The following is a 16,420-nucleotide window of genomic DNA, read 5'->3' on the forward strand; positions in this document are numbered from 1 at the left end:
TACATACACACACACAATAAATAAATACAATGAAAATGGATCTCAAAAAAGTTATTTATCTTCTGATTTTTAAAAATATGAAAATATACACATATAAACTTACAAGAAGGTGAGCTGTTTCTTGAATCCTTGGATTGTTTTAATATTGATGACAAGTTATTATATAATAATGTCAAATAAAATTATTTTGAGAGTTTAGATCACCAAAAAACTTATTTAAAAAACAAAACAAAAATAAAGACAAATAGAAAGCACTGTCTCCCAACACTTTCAATAATTAGAACAAGCTTCAGTAAAGAATTCTAAGTGTATGAGGCCAGTTAGTTAGGTTGGATGTAGCTCACGTCAGTGCAGGGAGAAAAGAGAGAGAGCAAGTCTAATGAGGGCTGAGTAACACGGTCATCCGGACCCCTGGAGTGGACTGTGTCCTGCTTCACACAGGCCACAGCAAGGGAATGGGCTGGCTGACCCATGGTGTCTCCTGAGGCTTCCACACTGAGCTGTTTTCTTCTGCCCTGGGCCAAATGGCTGCCTGCCTCCTTTTGGAGCTGGGCTCTCCTGGGCTCCCCATGAATTAGGCTCGTCAAACTAACTCTGGATGCAGCTAATTCTCTTTCTCAGACAGTTTTCTCAATTCAGGTCTAGACCAGTTGAACTCATTTTCTGCGGCATTTTTTTTTTTTTTTCAAATCTGGAAAAAGTCCAGGGCATTCTTTCCGTCACAGTAAACAACACCCAGAACCACAGGTCAATTATGGATGTTATAAGGTTTGAATGAATCGTGAACTTAAAGAATTAGAATGGTTGCTTGCTTTCTGGGAAAATAGCAATTGGAAACAAATCTCGTTTAATATACCACAAAGATTATTTTGTGCGGGAACACAGCATTCTCTACACCGAGTTTGTTCCTGGCAAAGGAAGAGATCATGTAGCTGGCGTGGTCCTTGAGCCCATCTGGAGGGAGTGGTAGCTAAAATGTATGTGTTGGAGTCTGCGTCTCCAAGGTTTCATGTTTTCTTTTCAAACATCCTATTTCTTTAAGGGGAACAAATGTTTTCCCCACAAAGGCTGCCTCAGGCCTCCCTCTTGGCTGCTCAGATTTCTGCCTGCCTTTTGGTTACCGTGTGGCTGGTGATTTCTCAGGGTCCCCAAGGAGGCCGCATGCTAGCTGTTAGGACTGAACAAACAATCCTGGCTGAAACCAGAACAGAATCGGCACCCTGCTTCCACCATCTCCCTCTGTTTCTGCTTTCCCTGCCAACACAGATACAATATTGAACACTGAGATTCTGGCAAGCTCAGCAGTCCAACAGACTTGCAGTAACGACTGCTGCCTGTATCTTGAGGTACCAGGCCTTACACCAGACAACTGACAGAAGTCATATTGCATTCAGTCCTTGCAACAATACATGAGCTGAGTGTCACCAATTAAGTTTTAGATCCACTGAAGTAGATGTGTAGAAACTCAGAAGACGAAAGAATTACCATGCCAGAAGTCCTAAGAATCCTTAAGTACCTGAGACTGTTTACAGTTATTGTGATCTCTTCTCCCCTTCCTCTCAGCCTCTAATCTACATTCTCTTTTCCTACAAATTTCTGTTCTTGTCCTAACATGTTCAATTTGAGTGTCTACTTTATCTGGACCATGTCTTTCATTCAGAGGAAACAAGGGTCTATGGTTCCTTGGCTACTACTGTCAGAATCTGGGCCATATCCAAGGGGCAGGATGTAGACACATTCCTCAAAGAACTCAGCTCATCTTTCGGGCCCCCTTTCTCAATACTCTACACATGCACCCATAGTTCTAGCTGCATGGACCACTTTCTCACCTCTACTGCAGCATCCCCACCATCCTGGATGCTCTGTCATCTGATCCTCTACTCATTTTCACTCATTCTTCCAGCTTCAGTCTTCTGTCTAAGCGTCTTGCAGCATTCTTTGAATATTCTAGCTAAAGTAGGCTGCTCTTCCATGATATCAGATTTCTACATGTCACATGGTGTCTATGGGTCAAGTTTCTCCACATATGCCTGTTTATGTATCACCTGTGGGTGCTATTATTTTAAGAAGACCAAGCTGAGAAATTGCAAACAGGGTTCCAAACATTTTTCTTGAAAGGGTCAGACAGTAATGTCTTAGGCTAGATAGTCTATGATACGAACATTCTAGAGAAGTAGCAATACCTAGTTTCTACCTTTGGTCTCTAAACTGGCTACAACACTTGAACTAGTGGATTGCATTAGCTGTCAGATATCTTGTAATTTGAATTTAGGATAGGTTGGGGATATAAGAGATGAATTTTACCAGGAAAGCAAGATCTCATAATCAGAGGAGATCATTTGTATTTTTTTGTTACTATTTTTAAGTGTCTTACCCGATGATCCAGAAAAACCAGTTCTTCCTTCCTCTTGACCCAGCTCTTCCATCCTCTCTCTCTTTTACACTTTCAGAGATACTTGGAGCTTAGAATGATAATCCATCAATAGCTCTTTTTTTGTCCATCTAAGAAGCATGTCATAGGCATGTTACCTCTAGGGTCCAGTGTGAAAAATCAAACTATGGAAGGAGTAAGGCCAGTCCTTGCCCCAAGAGAACCCTTAGTAGAATTCCCCACACTCATTAAATCCAAGGAAATGAAAACTGTTTAAAATTAGTTTTATATTTATATCTTCCATGCCCCAAATGCCTCTTCTTTTTTTGGATTTTTGTAGTAACCAATTCCCTTGCATCAGTCACACAGGTGATTTTTGCAGACTTCACTCATCTTCTCTCTCAGCTGTTCCAGGCACCAGAGAGCAGCTGTTCTGTCTCTCTTCATTTTGGTTCTGTTGTGAGCGTGGCTGGGTTTTTTTTTTTTTTTTTTAATCCATACGGGAAACACAGGCCCTCAGAGTGTTGCTACCATGTTGCTACCAAGGCTTCAGCTCTCTCTTGCTTTACTCTTGTCTTCTGAAAGATCTTAAAAAGTACCGTAGTGTTTTAGTTAGTAATTTGGTTACTGGCACATATAAAACTTAGGAGAAGTTTATCCTTTCAGAAATTATGTCTTCGTTACTGTTCTATTGCTGTGAAGACACACCATGACCAAAGCAATTTATATAAGGAATCATTTAACTAGGGACTTGCTCATAGCTTCAACTTCAGAGAGTTAGTCCATTATCACCATGGCAAGGAACATGGTGGTCAGCATACAGGTAGACATGGTAATGGAGAAGTATCTGAGAGCTACATCCTGATCTACACACAAGAGAGAGAGAGAGAGAGAGAGAGAGAGAGAGAGAGAGTGGGAATCTGGCCTGAACTTTTGAACCTCAAAGCCTGTGATATACCTCCTCTAACAAAGTCACACCTACTTCAGCAAGGCCACCTTTACTCCAACAAGGTCACACTTATTCCAGCAAGGTCACACCTCCTAATCCTTCCCAAACAATTCCACTAACTGGGGAACCGAGCACAAACATAAAAGCTTATGGGTGCCATTCTCATTCAAATTACTACATTGTGCTGGTGGATTTCTCTGTGAAGCCATCTGGGAAAACAATAAGATGAAATGAATTTTAATACACGTCTTTGAAAACAACACCACTCAAAAAGTGTGCATTCACTTTTCCTCTTTGCTTTCTGCCTTTGAGTCCTTGCCCTCGGTACGATAGTGAGCTCCATGCGGGCCTCACCCCATGCCCCTTCCCAGTGTAGAACATCTATCCAGGTGTCTGCTTAAAAGATATTTGATAATTGGTGCTTCTGGGTACTCACATGTTGGGAGAGACTCTGTGGTGGGTTGGTTCAGATATGCTCAGCTTGCATATTGTTAAACGTTATTCCTGTAGTCCCTAAAGAGATAAAGAGACTCATTATTGCTGGGAGGATTTTTGTAGAGTATTAGACCATGGAAGCATTAAAAATAATTATATTTTGTTCTATATGCAGTTTTATAAAGAGAAAACTTTTAGCCTTCTTTCCCATTCCCTAGTTAACTAAAAATGACTTACCTTTTATACTCTTCATTCTTCATTGAAATGAACAGTGTGGAAGCTTCTTTAAAAGCTATAACAATATGCAAAACACTCACAAACATTTGTCAATTAGTAGTGAAGACTGCTCCATTTCCCCCTCTACCACTCACCTAGGAAGCATTTTAACAAACATGTAAAGAGTAATGGTTCCTATCCTGGGAACCTTCCATGATTTGCCTTCGTGTCTTGACTGAGCACCTTCCTTACAGATATATCCTCTGATGTCATATCTGAGTCTATTTTTTTTAATTAGGGTATATTTTAAAATGCATCCTTTGCACTCGTTTATGAAACAGATATTTATCAAAGCCAGATTATGTGTGATTATGTGTCAAATCTGAGAGCACACACTGGGTAGGAAGGATCTCACTTTGTTCCTACTTCTCGTAGAGCTTGTATGTCAGTATGTCACTTTAAATTATAATCCTGGTATTTGTACAAACATACAAGTGCTATATTGCCAGGTTTGTTTCATGTTTAATCCAATGGCATGCAGTACATCAATGTCCAATACGTGTTAATTATAGCTTGGGACCTTAATTTTGTTTTCGATACCACAACCATTTCACATTCTTTAGTGGCGTCCAAATTTTTCAAGGGAAATTCCCAGAGAACCTCGTGATATATCTCCTAAGTATTGTTCACTGGAACCAGGCTGCTGTGCTGAGAATCTTGTGTGACTTTTAATCGCCTTATGATTTTGGTCAAAGCTCCTCATTTGTCGTTTTCTCAGTCACCCTCTGAAATGGTGCAATAGAAGAGTCAGTTCACAGGTTTGCAGTAAGAACGGAGCAGAAATCTGCAAAGTGCTTGAGCTAGTACATGATCAGAGGGAAATGATTTATTTCAGGAATTATCAATTTTTTTCTTCTCTTCGCGTTGAAATCTTTTTCTTCCTGCAGATAGAGCCCTTATGATTCTGTCAGTTTTCTTTCCTTGGGTCTCCAGAGAAACTCTCATGGCTGATGCCTTCAGCTCTCAGTCTTCAGCCTCCTGTGGATTTCAAGAGTTCTTTAAAACATTGCAACCAAATTGGTGTTTTCTTAAGTGAGCCAGCATCTGCATCAGTCACTATAATCAAAGGATCCTGAAATAGATACAGTCAGTACAAGGATTCATTGTGGTCCTTGTTTATGTGGTGAATAGCAGTTCGTGGGGTGAGTGGCAGCTTTCCTAAATGTCTTAAGTTTAGAGAGGGGCTAGGAGCTTGAGAGTCACAGCTGATATTCTTCAATGCTCTCCCGGTACTGGTAAATCCTTACACTCTTTAGAAGGTTTTTAACCTTTGATTCTTACTATGCCATACCAAAAACTACACTTGTGACCATGCAGAACCACACTGAAAAGTTTGAGGTTTGTATCAAGATTTTGAAGACATCTGCAATTTTATGATGGACTCTGTGTTTGGTTCCATTTGTCATGCAGCCCCTGGGGACCCACTGATCGCAGCTGTACATGGAGACAGCTAGTTGGTTATACTCTCAGAAGGCTGCCTGGGTCATTGTAACTGATACAGTGGGGAGGTGTCCTTTCTTCCTCACCTTCCTGGGAGAATTTTCTTCAAAGTTAAATTTACTTTTGGGCTAATAATCAAATATAGAGCAATGAAAGGCTATGTGTGAAGGAGAAATTAAGTTTCATTGGTGAATTCTATTCCTTGGGGCAAACTGCAGGAGGGATAATGGTGGGCTCACTGATTCTCTAAGGAGGATATTATCAGGAATGGGGAGAAGATCATTGTCTAGGTTTCCTTCTTCTGCAGAAAACAGCTGCCCAGACTGAAGAGAACATGAACTGATGGCCCTACTCCCTATCTACATTGCTTATTTGCCACTAAAGACAATGTGGTGACATGTTTGGGTGCGAAGTAGGGGATCATTATTTTGCAAATGTTCTGCTGTGGCATATAGAGGAGTTTATAAAGAAAAGGAAGCCCAAAATGACTTACCAATAGCTAAGCTCCACCATCTCTAATGCTCTGGATGGCTACATTGAATCTCAGACAACCCAAATGCCCTCCCCTAGTAAGTACATACGTGTATGCACACATATGCATACACAGACACAGAAGTCTATGCATCAGTCTATTGAGTGATTGTAAACTGTGGCTTATTGTCATGTAGACAGTGAAATATGTATTTTTCTCAGTATCTTATATTCTTTTACAATAAAAATTGGTGTCATAAGTCATATATACATCTGTGCAGGGGCAGGAGACTGAAGAGCGTTCAGACATTCATTGATAAGTTTATCATTTTTCTGTGTGGTATGATATTTTTCTCTTGTATCATTTTCAACTGTTTTAATCGTTAGAAATTTATTTTAAGGCAGAAAAGTTATGGCACAAGAGAATAGAAATATACTTGTAGCTTCTAAAATGTGTAAAGAACATTGGATTGCCAGGGGTCCAAAATCCTGGCCTTGGGTAAGGGGCAAAAAACTGGTGCAGGGGATGAAGCTGGTGTATGGTAAAGAAGAAAGAGTATGGGGTGCCAAAGAACGTGATGGGCCTTCTGTAAGGGTTTGACATTTGCAGCTGGAAGCCAAGCCAAAAAGAGGTGGCCTGAGGTGTGAGTGGATTGAGTTGGGACTGGACAGAAGGCAAATCAGGTGTTAAATGAGGAGAGAATAAGAGATTTGAATTCTAGGCATTGCACGGGGTCAAGGTCGTAGACAGAGCTTTACTCTCGATACAACTCCAGATGTGTAGAAGTGAGGGCAGAAAAACCACTTAGTGTTCTCTTTTATAACTCCCCCTGAACAGAATGATGGACAAGTCATGCTAGGGCAGAGTAGAAAATGAGCGAACAATATAATGGGTGTACAGCCCAGACAAACAGTACATCTGTAAGGATACATCAAATAACACTTTTGAAAACTTGGAGAATCCAGTTTTCAGTGATGTGTATGAGCCCTGGTAAATAGTAATGTCACTTTCATTGACATCAGCCCATAGATGGGTAAAAAACTTGCTGGCTGAAAGGATTCTGCTTTCTGAACTTGATTTCCATGACTCTCACATCTACCATGGGCTATAGACAAAGTATAGTACTATGTCTTGGCATAAAATTATGCTTAACCATGTTCAGATGGTATAGAGCTATAAAAGGCCCGGAAGGTAACTGGGAATAGAGATAATTCCACAAAATCAATACTGTTTTTTATTTTATACTCACCAAATAAAATAAAATGAAATGAAAGTCACAGGGAAAACTAGAATTGAAATAGTTGTCTGGGTGCTCAGATTTCCACTGTTCCCAAGTCCTTGGGGCTTAGTTCTACTTAGTGACATATTAGAAAGAGAGACAATTTTTATGGCCCTGTGATACTTCGCGGGGATGACTCAGTAGCTGTTTCTTTCCTGGGGTGGGGGTCAGGTTAGTAGATTTCCCATCACACCTTACTGTGTGTGAACATGAATGAGAACTGTCTCTGAAACCGTTGCTGATATTCGTCTATCACTATATAAGTGGCACAGAACTCATTGGGGCTCGTCTGTCACTGATCCTCTTTGCATAATGGCAGTTTCTTGGCTGTTCTCCATGTTTTCCCTCAGACTCTCCCATCCATCTCAGTGAGTCCTGGTCTCATATTTGACTGAGTTATGCAAGGGAAAGGGGGTCCAAATCTTTGTTGGCATCCTGTTCCTCTTCTTTGTACTTATCTACGTTGTAATTACCCACTTATTTGTGTGGCCTCTTTATTAATATGTGACTACCACACCAGATTATAGGTTCCACAGCAAATAATGATGTCTGCTCAATCACCATTCTATACCCAGTACTTAGCACAATACCACGTACTTTGTAGAAACTCAATAAATACTTGTTGAATAAATGAAAGGTCTATGAGAGCAAAAAGCTAATTATGCCTTCAGTATGCTGTGGTGTGGAAAAGGAAGCTTTATGTGGAGGCTTCTTCCCTCCCTCTGGGGAGGAATGGTCTATGGGGAGATTACCACTCAGAGCATGTAAGAAATCCCTTCATTTTAGAGATAAGGAATTCCAGGTCAGAGCAGTTTAATTACCTTTTCAAGGATCCGAGGAGTGCACTGCTGAGCCCATTTAATCAAGCATAGCGATTGAGTCAGCCTGGATGGACTTGGCAAATGAACCCATTCAGCTTGGCTCTGAAGCCAGGACTCCATTCATTAGACCCTGATGTTTCTGGCACAGCATTCACCAAGCACCACAACGTATGACTTCTTTTCTGATTGCATAGGCTAATAAATTAATCCAAATGGTTTGAACAGATAATTATGGGATGAACACTGGCTAGAGACGTGTATCAGGAAAGAGTTGGGAGTGGAACAAATAACCTCTTTCCAGATCCCTGAAACCAGGCGACCATCAAACTGTACATCTTCCGTTGATTAAGTTCTTTGGACTGTAACATATAAACCTTCCCCTCTGCCTTCTGCTCCAGCTCCCTGCAGTAATTCATGTCTGTGAAGATGCTGCTGCTGCTGTGAGGAAAATGTGACCTTCTTTGATGACGATGTTGCAAGGAGACAGAGGTTTTTTTTTTTTTTAAGAATTATTGCCATTATCTCATAGGAGAGATTCTGAGAGTCTGAATTTCAGAAACGTGGGAAGGGCTGTCATGAAGCCACAGCTGATGAGGTAAAGAATTTTCAGGAATGCTGCTTTGATGGGCTGGGATCAAGATTCACATTGCAGGAGATGTATCAAAAATCAGACTCAGTTTATAAATGGTAGAAGACTCCAGCAGAGTATCATGGGACTTCGGAAGCCATCTTGCTCTTTCTCCTTTCATGTAAATTGCTTGCAACATAGAGGTTTTAGAAAAATGAAAAGATAGACAAGTAAACAATGAATTAATAAATGCAGAGGTTCTGTATGCAGTTAATACTGTAACCATTTCGATTAACCCATGTACCTGCCCTAGTCAGTTCTGATAGCAGTACAGGGTGATAGGGAGCTATTGCAATACTAATGTGTTCTTTTCTCTAGGGAAACCTCTGCTGGGGCAAATGATTTTTTTTAAAAAAAGCAAAAATTGTTGTCCTCAATTTGCATAACGATTGTTGCACTGTAATTATTTACTTAGAAAGTGATGTTATTTTTTTAAGAATATTACTGTTTTAGCTACAGATACACAGCATTTGATTATAGAAATGAAGGTCCACAATTATGTACAAATAAACACAATCAGATATTGATTATTTTATAGCTAATGTCTTAGAATTTGAATGATTATATCCCTAGTGGTCCCTACCCCACACTGACCAAAGGCTCACCATTTGACTGCTTTTAGGAATTATGATAGGGTAGATAATGGAAGAGAAACATGCGGGGTTTGTTGTTGTTTTTGGTTTGTTTTGTTGGTTTAATCTCCATCCCCTTCCTGTAGCGTGCCTATTATAGGCATCAACGCTGATAAGCTATGAAGAGATGCCTAGAGGAAAAAATGCCGTAAGAGCTTGGAATACAGTCACGCAAAGAAAGCGACCAGAAGTAGCAGAAACAGTGACCGTAAGTTCTGGCTGGGATGGACTGGAACACACGGAAATGGATGAATCCAGGCATGGGAATCATGTCACATCAAGTTATATCAAGCCGACATGTGAGGATGACAAGAAAAAGTCTTGGCAAGTTTGGTGGCAACGTATTAGGAGAGATGGTGATAGCAGCCGGGGTGACAGTGGGAGAGAGGTGGTGAAGAGAAGATGCTCACAGCTGCGTGTGCAGTAGTGAGTTGGTGGCTTCAGAGTGGCACTGCTTGTGCTGGACACAACGGTGAGGATGCTTCAAGCAGTGATGGTGGGGTAGGTGACACCACTGTGAAGATGGTAGGTGGAGATGGGAATGCCCCTTTTCAGTAATGCCCCCAGATGTCTTTGGAGATTGATGAGCAAATGATAAGTGGCTCTGTCAGCATTTAAGGAAAGCAAAAGAAGATTCTTGTATTCCTGCAGCTGCTGCTCTTTGTACTATCCCAGGGCCTAATCACTCTTTGAGGTGCGTTTCCTAATGTTGGGAGTTAGACCCATTGTCTTCTTCCGTAAATAGTCTACAAGTTCTATTCTACATGTTCGAGCACCAAATGGTTTCAGCAGATAGAGAAACTTTAACCTTGGGTAAAGTGTGAACACTTATTAAACATAAAATGCTTTTTCTTTGCTGTATGTATCACTTGTATGTATGGGCAACTACGGGAAGAAGGGAGCTTTCGGTGTGCGATTCACTCCATTGCCAACATAAAATTCTTACCCAAGTGAAGGAGAAGAAAGAGACATGACATAAGTTCTTTGTCAGTTCAGGAAGAATGGTGTTCGGTCTGCAGTGTGTGTGGGGACCCATGCCAAGGTAAATGTTCCTGGTGGACCCTGAGCTGCGCTGGCCCCAAGTGGCTGTTGAACACAAATATGGAACAAGGTATATTTCATTCAAGATGAGAACGGGAGGGGTATTCCTTGTATAGTAACAGTTGATAACGCTGTCTCGGCCTTTTTCTCTCATTTAATTGAGCATCTGTTGGTGTCTGATCTCCATTGCCTCATGCAGGCTCCCCAAAGAGAAAACAAATGCTCGATGCAACAGTTCCTTCTCATGATCATTGGTTGAATGACTGTAATAAAAGGATCAAAGTTTATTTGCTGTCTAGTCTCTCCTCTGTAGCATGTGGCTGTGCACGAGGTGTTGCTGATGTGTTTCCAACAGCAACATCTGGATCTCTGGCAGCCTGCTCTGCTCACTGTGCTGACCCACTGGTGGCTTAGAACTGTTCGGGGAAGCACTGCAGGGGTTGGTTGGAGTATGTGGAAGCCACTGGGTGCTTTTTAAAAAGTCATTCTCCTGGGTGCTATTTATATGTCAGTCACATTTCATTCCAAGGAATTTACTGCACTGGCCTGTCTATTTGAAATGAATAAGGAAACTCCTCATTAAAGACTGAGAATTGTATAGCCCAAAGGGGAGTATTCCCAGGACTGTATTTAGGGTGTCAGAGATTCTGTGTTATTGGTTGAGTATTTCTGAAAAAGTGAATATTCCCTGAAATTGCATAAAACTGTTAAACGTCCGATAGAAGTGAAGGTAAAAGATTTTCTTTTTCTTTTTTTTCAAGGACTCATGACATAAAGAACAATTGAAATATAATGGAAAGAACCCAGGTACTACAAAGGATAAAACAGAAAGGAGAGCAAGCTGTGAGATCACAAATGGGAATTTAAAGTTAGAGTAGGAAGAAGATGATGGAGTTTGAAACTATGTTGAATAGAGAGAAAGCTGATGGTAAAGTCTGTGATCTTTGAGGAGAGCAGAAGAAACAAAATTGAAGTTTGGAACAAACTCTTAAAACCTAAGAAAATGATATCTGGAAAATTGATGCAGTTAATTTAAAAGCAATATAGGAAACTAAGAAATAGAAATAACAAATAACATAAAGGCAACCTGAATGGATCAACACATTCAAGTTCAACACTGGAATGCAGTGAATCACGTTTACTCTGGACTCTCAATCCCCATCCTGATTTTGAGAGGATATCTACAATAGCCACACAGAATTGGTCATGTGTTCACTTGGATGTATGCTTTTTTCTCTAAAATCAGAATATCCATGTATGAAAACACTAGCCTCTCCTCTCTGCAGTCTCCCGTTCTGTCGATCATTTTTCTATGACTAATAACTAAATGGAAAAGTTCTAGGTTCAAGTAGTTAATGAGTTTTAAATTACACATTCTTCTGGCTAGCATGGGGACATGGTGCTTCCTCCTCTGTCTTGACTGGCGTGGGAGTCATACTTTGTCTGACACCCGGACACTGTCCACCTGTTGTTAACTTGGTAACTGCTGTGATTTGAATGGGATCTGTTCCCATTCAAACTCATGTCTCCAAAGTAACATTGTTGAGAGGTTGTGGTGCCTTTAAGAGGTATTTTGTGTCGGGGGTGGGAAGCATTCTTGGGAGGGATGACTGTTCATCTTTCAGGACTGAATTACTTACAAGAGTAGGTTGCTATATATAGAAGGACATTAGATGCTCTTGGTCATTTTTATACATGACCATTTCCTCTTTCACTTCCCTGTCATCCTTTAATGTCATCCAACAGGATGACAATGAGATATGTTGCATCCTTGTATTAAAATATCCCTATTCTAACTAATAATTGTCCCAAAGATCAAAAGCTATAGTATTTACAATTTAGCTATAACAAATAGAAGTATCAAAGTACCTTATTAACAAGGTGGGTAACAAAATGTGGGTAAGTACAGTCTAATAAGAAATTTTAATGGGATAGAGAGTACATGTTTATAGTCCATTTTATTATTGATTACAGTTAATATCTGACTGCATAATTTTATAAGTTGCCATAGCTATGTTCATATGAACATATGCCCACAAGCATAGGGCATAGCGCCATGGGCAGTTTTCAGGCATCCATGAGGAACTTGGAATAAATTCCCTGTGGATAATATGTGTGTTGGGAAGGGCATATAAAAATCCTTTCTTGGAATCATGTGGAATGGCAAAAACAGTCCAAGTCTACAGTGAGGTTTGTTCCATTTGCAGAGTTATGACATTGATGTTCACTATTTTAATACCAGCCAACCTTCATACTGAGCCTACTCAGTACCAGCAATTTTAACCCATTTCATCTCACCAGCAAAACCAAGGTAGGAACTACTTTATTGCTTCCACTTTATGGATAGTGGACCTGATTTAAGGGAAGGTTGAAGGATTTGCTTGGGCCAGGAAGGTGGGATGTGGCCAAGGTGAGGTTTAAACCCAGGCAGTTCAGTGCATTGTAAACCTCCTAACGCTGAGGGGTTGACAATAAGGACTAGGTTTTTATAAAAAACCCAGGTGAGCACTAAATGAAACTGATGTTTATTTTCATGCAAAGGAAATAAATGAGTCTGAGTTTCCCAGGCAACAGACATGAGGTAGCTCTGGGTTCCCAGAGGTTGACTTCCCAGCTCCTGGTGGAAGTTATTATTTAATTTGCATGAAAAAAGAGTGAGACTATGGCCCAGGTGACACACGGGGAGAATCCTGGAGTTTGATATGACAACCATTGTCTTGCTAAAACTTACATGGAAGCTTATAGATGTCTAGAAACACATGGCTCTGCCACGAGCAGCCTTAGTAAAGGCCAGCAATGCTTCATTTATTCATTCATAATTAAAATGCCAAACAACTGCAAAGGATGCCCTTCTAATTGCTTGTTTTTAAGACAGTAAAGTACTTAAGCTCAGGGGAGAGGATGGGTTGGTGACTTAACTTGTAATGTCCTTTGTAAAGACTTTCAAATAGCAGGCTGCAGAGAAGTGCAAACATTATCCTCGTTTAAGGTCCCACCAGATTTAACAGAAGGCCTGAGGGTCGTAAACCTGCAGACAGAAGGAGGTCCAGAGGGAAACAGAACCTTGCTAGCCAGCTGCGCAGAGGACTGTGCTCCAGCTTCCCATAATGGATGTGCAGCCCAGAGAATGTTGGCCATCTCTGCAGCCAGCTGGCCAGCATAGAAACCCTGCTCCTCGAAGTCCTGAGTTGTCTGCTTGGGACTCGAGTGAATAGAATTTGGTTGGGTTAGCAGAGGAGAATCTCAGCAGCCAGTATCTGGTCATGCTCTTTTATAAAAAAACTTGCTGGCTTCAACATGTGACCGATGGGGCTGTCAAATGGGGCTAATAAACCCTGCCTCATAGGTTTATGTGAGGTTTCAGTTGGAAAACTTACATAGAGCTGTTAGCCTAGAACTCAAGCAAGCTCAGCATTCAATAACTGGGTCTTGTAAAAGTTCCCCATGTGCAAGTCCTTTACCTCCATTGCCCCCTTTACCCTCTGATACACCTCCTTCTCATAGTTCATGACTGTGAGCGGCAGGAACCAGATTCCATGCCGGGAAGTGTAGCATGTACCAGGGTAACCCCAGTGAGGCTCACATGGTATTTGTTATGGTGCTCATTCCTCACAGTCCTTAAAACTGGAGGCAGAGCCTCACACAGCCTGGAAGGGTGCTAGAGGGAACAGTTCCTTGGAAATCCCTACACAGCCACTCTGTGCAGACAGAAGAAAATTGTCTTCCTTCCAAGAATAAGCAAGCCACATTTCATCCCCGCCCAGAGCTTTGGATAGTGCCAAGGGCTCGCCAGTGTGGCCAGTAGGCAGTATCCTTCCTGTTACCTACAGACTGAGGTACCACCTCAGGTTTTGCTGGAGTTCATTTTCACTAGTCTGGGTCAAAAGGCAAGCCAAATGGTGCTCATCGGGTTCAAACACCCACAGACCTATCTCTAGTTTTGCTCTGACTATTCTAGCTGTCCCCGGGCTCTCTTTATCCCAATAATCTAAAAAGAAAGCAATGCTGTTCTCTTTTTGTTTTCATTAAAATTTGACCAACGTCCAACCAGTTCATCTATAAAGAGGCTGAGAAAGCGCTGCGGGAGAACTCAGGGTAGCTTGTATAATTGAAATAATAGCGGTCTCCCATGTTACATGAGGTAAACTTTGGAGGTAAAACAGAAAGCAAAATTGATTCTTTGACCAAACATCTTCTGGTCAAGAACCAGGGAGAAGTCCAGATTCTGCCTTATTAAAACAATAATTTAAACTCCATTTAATATTGCTTCAATTGATAATCCTGTGATGTCAGTTCAGGCTTGAGTGAGGGTGCAATTTATCACCCATTCAGAATTTTGCTAGCAGACTTTAAAGTAAAGTACGTGTAATTGCATCATTGATAATGTGCTATGTTCTAGAATTACCCACCCAAAGACCTAGTATTGATAACAAAGAATTAGACTCTGCTCTAAGGAAAGAGCAGGTCTCAAGTCAGGCTATGAAGAGCAATAGGAACTTTGCATTCAGCTTTTCCAGAATATTTCTACGATCTTATTGGATGGGACCAGCAGGTTCTGGTAAGAATATTAACCTGAATTTGTTGCAGTCTTGTTCCCCAAACTGCCTTATAAACATTTTCCCATATGGGCTGCCAAAGATTTGCATTGAATGAATCATTCAAATCTGTTTGCCACGCATCCCGTGGAGCTGTTGACAGTAGGGTGCACGTTTCTGAGACCTGAAAAATCAAAGTAATTTGTGCATCACCCAGCAGATTGCCTCCTCAAATAACACTGTAATAACATTCATTTTGATATATTAAAAATATTAAGTGTTCTATTTTAGAGAATCATTGTCAACTGAACTGCCTAGTCATCTCCTAGGATTTGTTGACTGTGCTTGCTATCATGTTTGTGTTGATTGGGCAGAAGAAAGTATGCAAATTATTGACTGATACACAGTCTCGTCTTTGCCTCCTGGTTCCTCATCTCACTTGATTGCTTTACCTTACGTATAGAAACATTAGCCCCAAAGTCTAGAGGTTTGAAAGTTCTTTAAACTTTATTATTACTGTTGTGTCTGTGCAGATATTCACATGGACGTCGGAGGACTATTTTGGGAAATTAATTATCTCCTGATACCTTCATGAGGGTTCTGTGGATAAACTGAGTTCATGAGGCTTGCAAAACATGTGCCTTCACCTCCTGAGCCATCTAGCCTGCCCCAGACCTAGAGATTTAAAAACACAGATTTTAGAATGAAATGGGTCAAATTTTAGTTCACATTCTCCTTCTTAGTAGCAATCTGAACAGAATACTATTTGGCATCTCCTAGCCTCAGTTTCCCTACCTGTGACATGGATTGCGTGATGTCTGTAACTTCCTTGGCTACTCTAAAAGTAAACTTAGGTCATGGGTGCTAAGTTTCAGTGTAGTGCTCACTGTATCACTGCTGTGAAATTGTTTCTTAGGATTGATTTTTATTTGTATTCATGTGTGTGTCTGTGTGTCTGTGTGTATGTGTATATGAATGTAATGTCCTCAGAGACCCCAAGAGGGCATGTGTTCCATTGGAGTTGAAGTCACAGGTGGTAGTGAACCCCCTGCCGTGGGTGCTGGGAATCTGACTCATGTCTTCTGTGAGAGCACTAAGTGCTGTTAACTGCTGAACCATCTCTCCACTGTCAGTTTGGTAACTATTGGGTAGCCATTTCTCTTTGAGGAATTTAGGAAGAAGAAAAAAGGGGCTTCTGGGAAGACAAACCATAAAAACAAAAATTCAACCAAACCCCTCCCTAATGAGGCTTTAGCATCTGACCATTTCAAGCAAGCTAGTGCCTCTTCTTTGTGATAGAAGAGAGAGAGGTCATCCGTGCTGCTGAATGGCTGAAGGAGTTGTGCTGGGGTCTTGGCTTGCTTTCTCTTTTGAGACTCCAGGCTGGCTCATGTTCCTCCTGCCTCTGGACCACCCACCTACTTTGAACAGTTAGTTTTTCAGGTTCTCTACAACCTTTGAGCTTGCTGCCTTCTCCATTCCTTTTAGATGGCAAGCATCCTTGTGCGCTTTGCTTTTCTTCATTTTAAAACAGTTTCGTT

The sequence above is a fragment of the Peromyscus californicus genome, unplaced genomic scaffold (genome assembly GCF_007827085.1).
Source record: "Peromyscus californicus insignis strain IS unplaced genomic scaffold, ASM782708v3 Scaffold_17__1_contigs__length_78620276, whole genome shotgun sequence".
In the NCBI taxonomy this organism is placed as follows: Eukaryota; Metazoa; Chordata; class Mammalia; order Rodentia; family Cricetidae; genus Peromyscus; species Peromyscus californicus.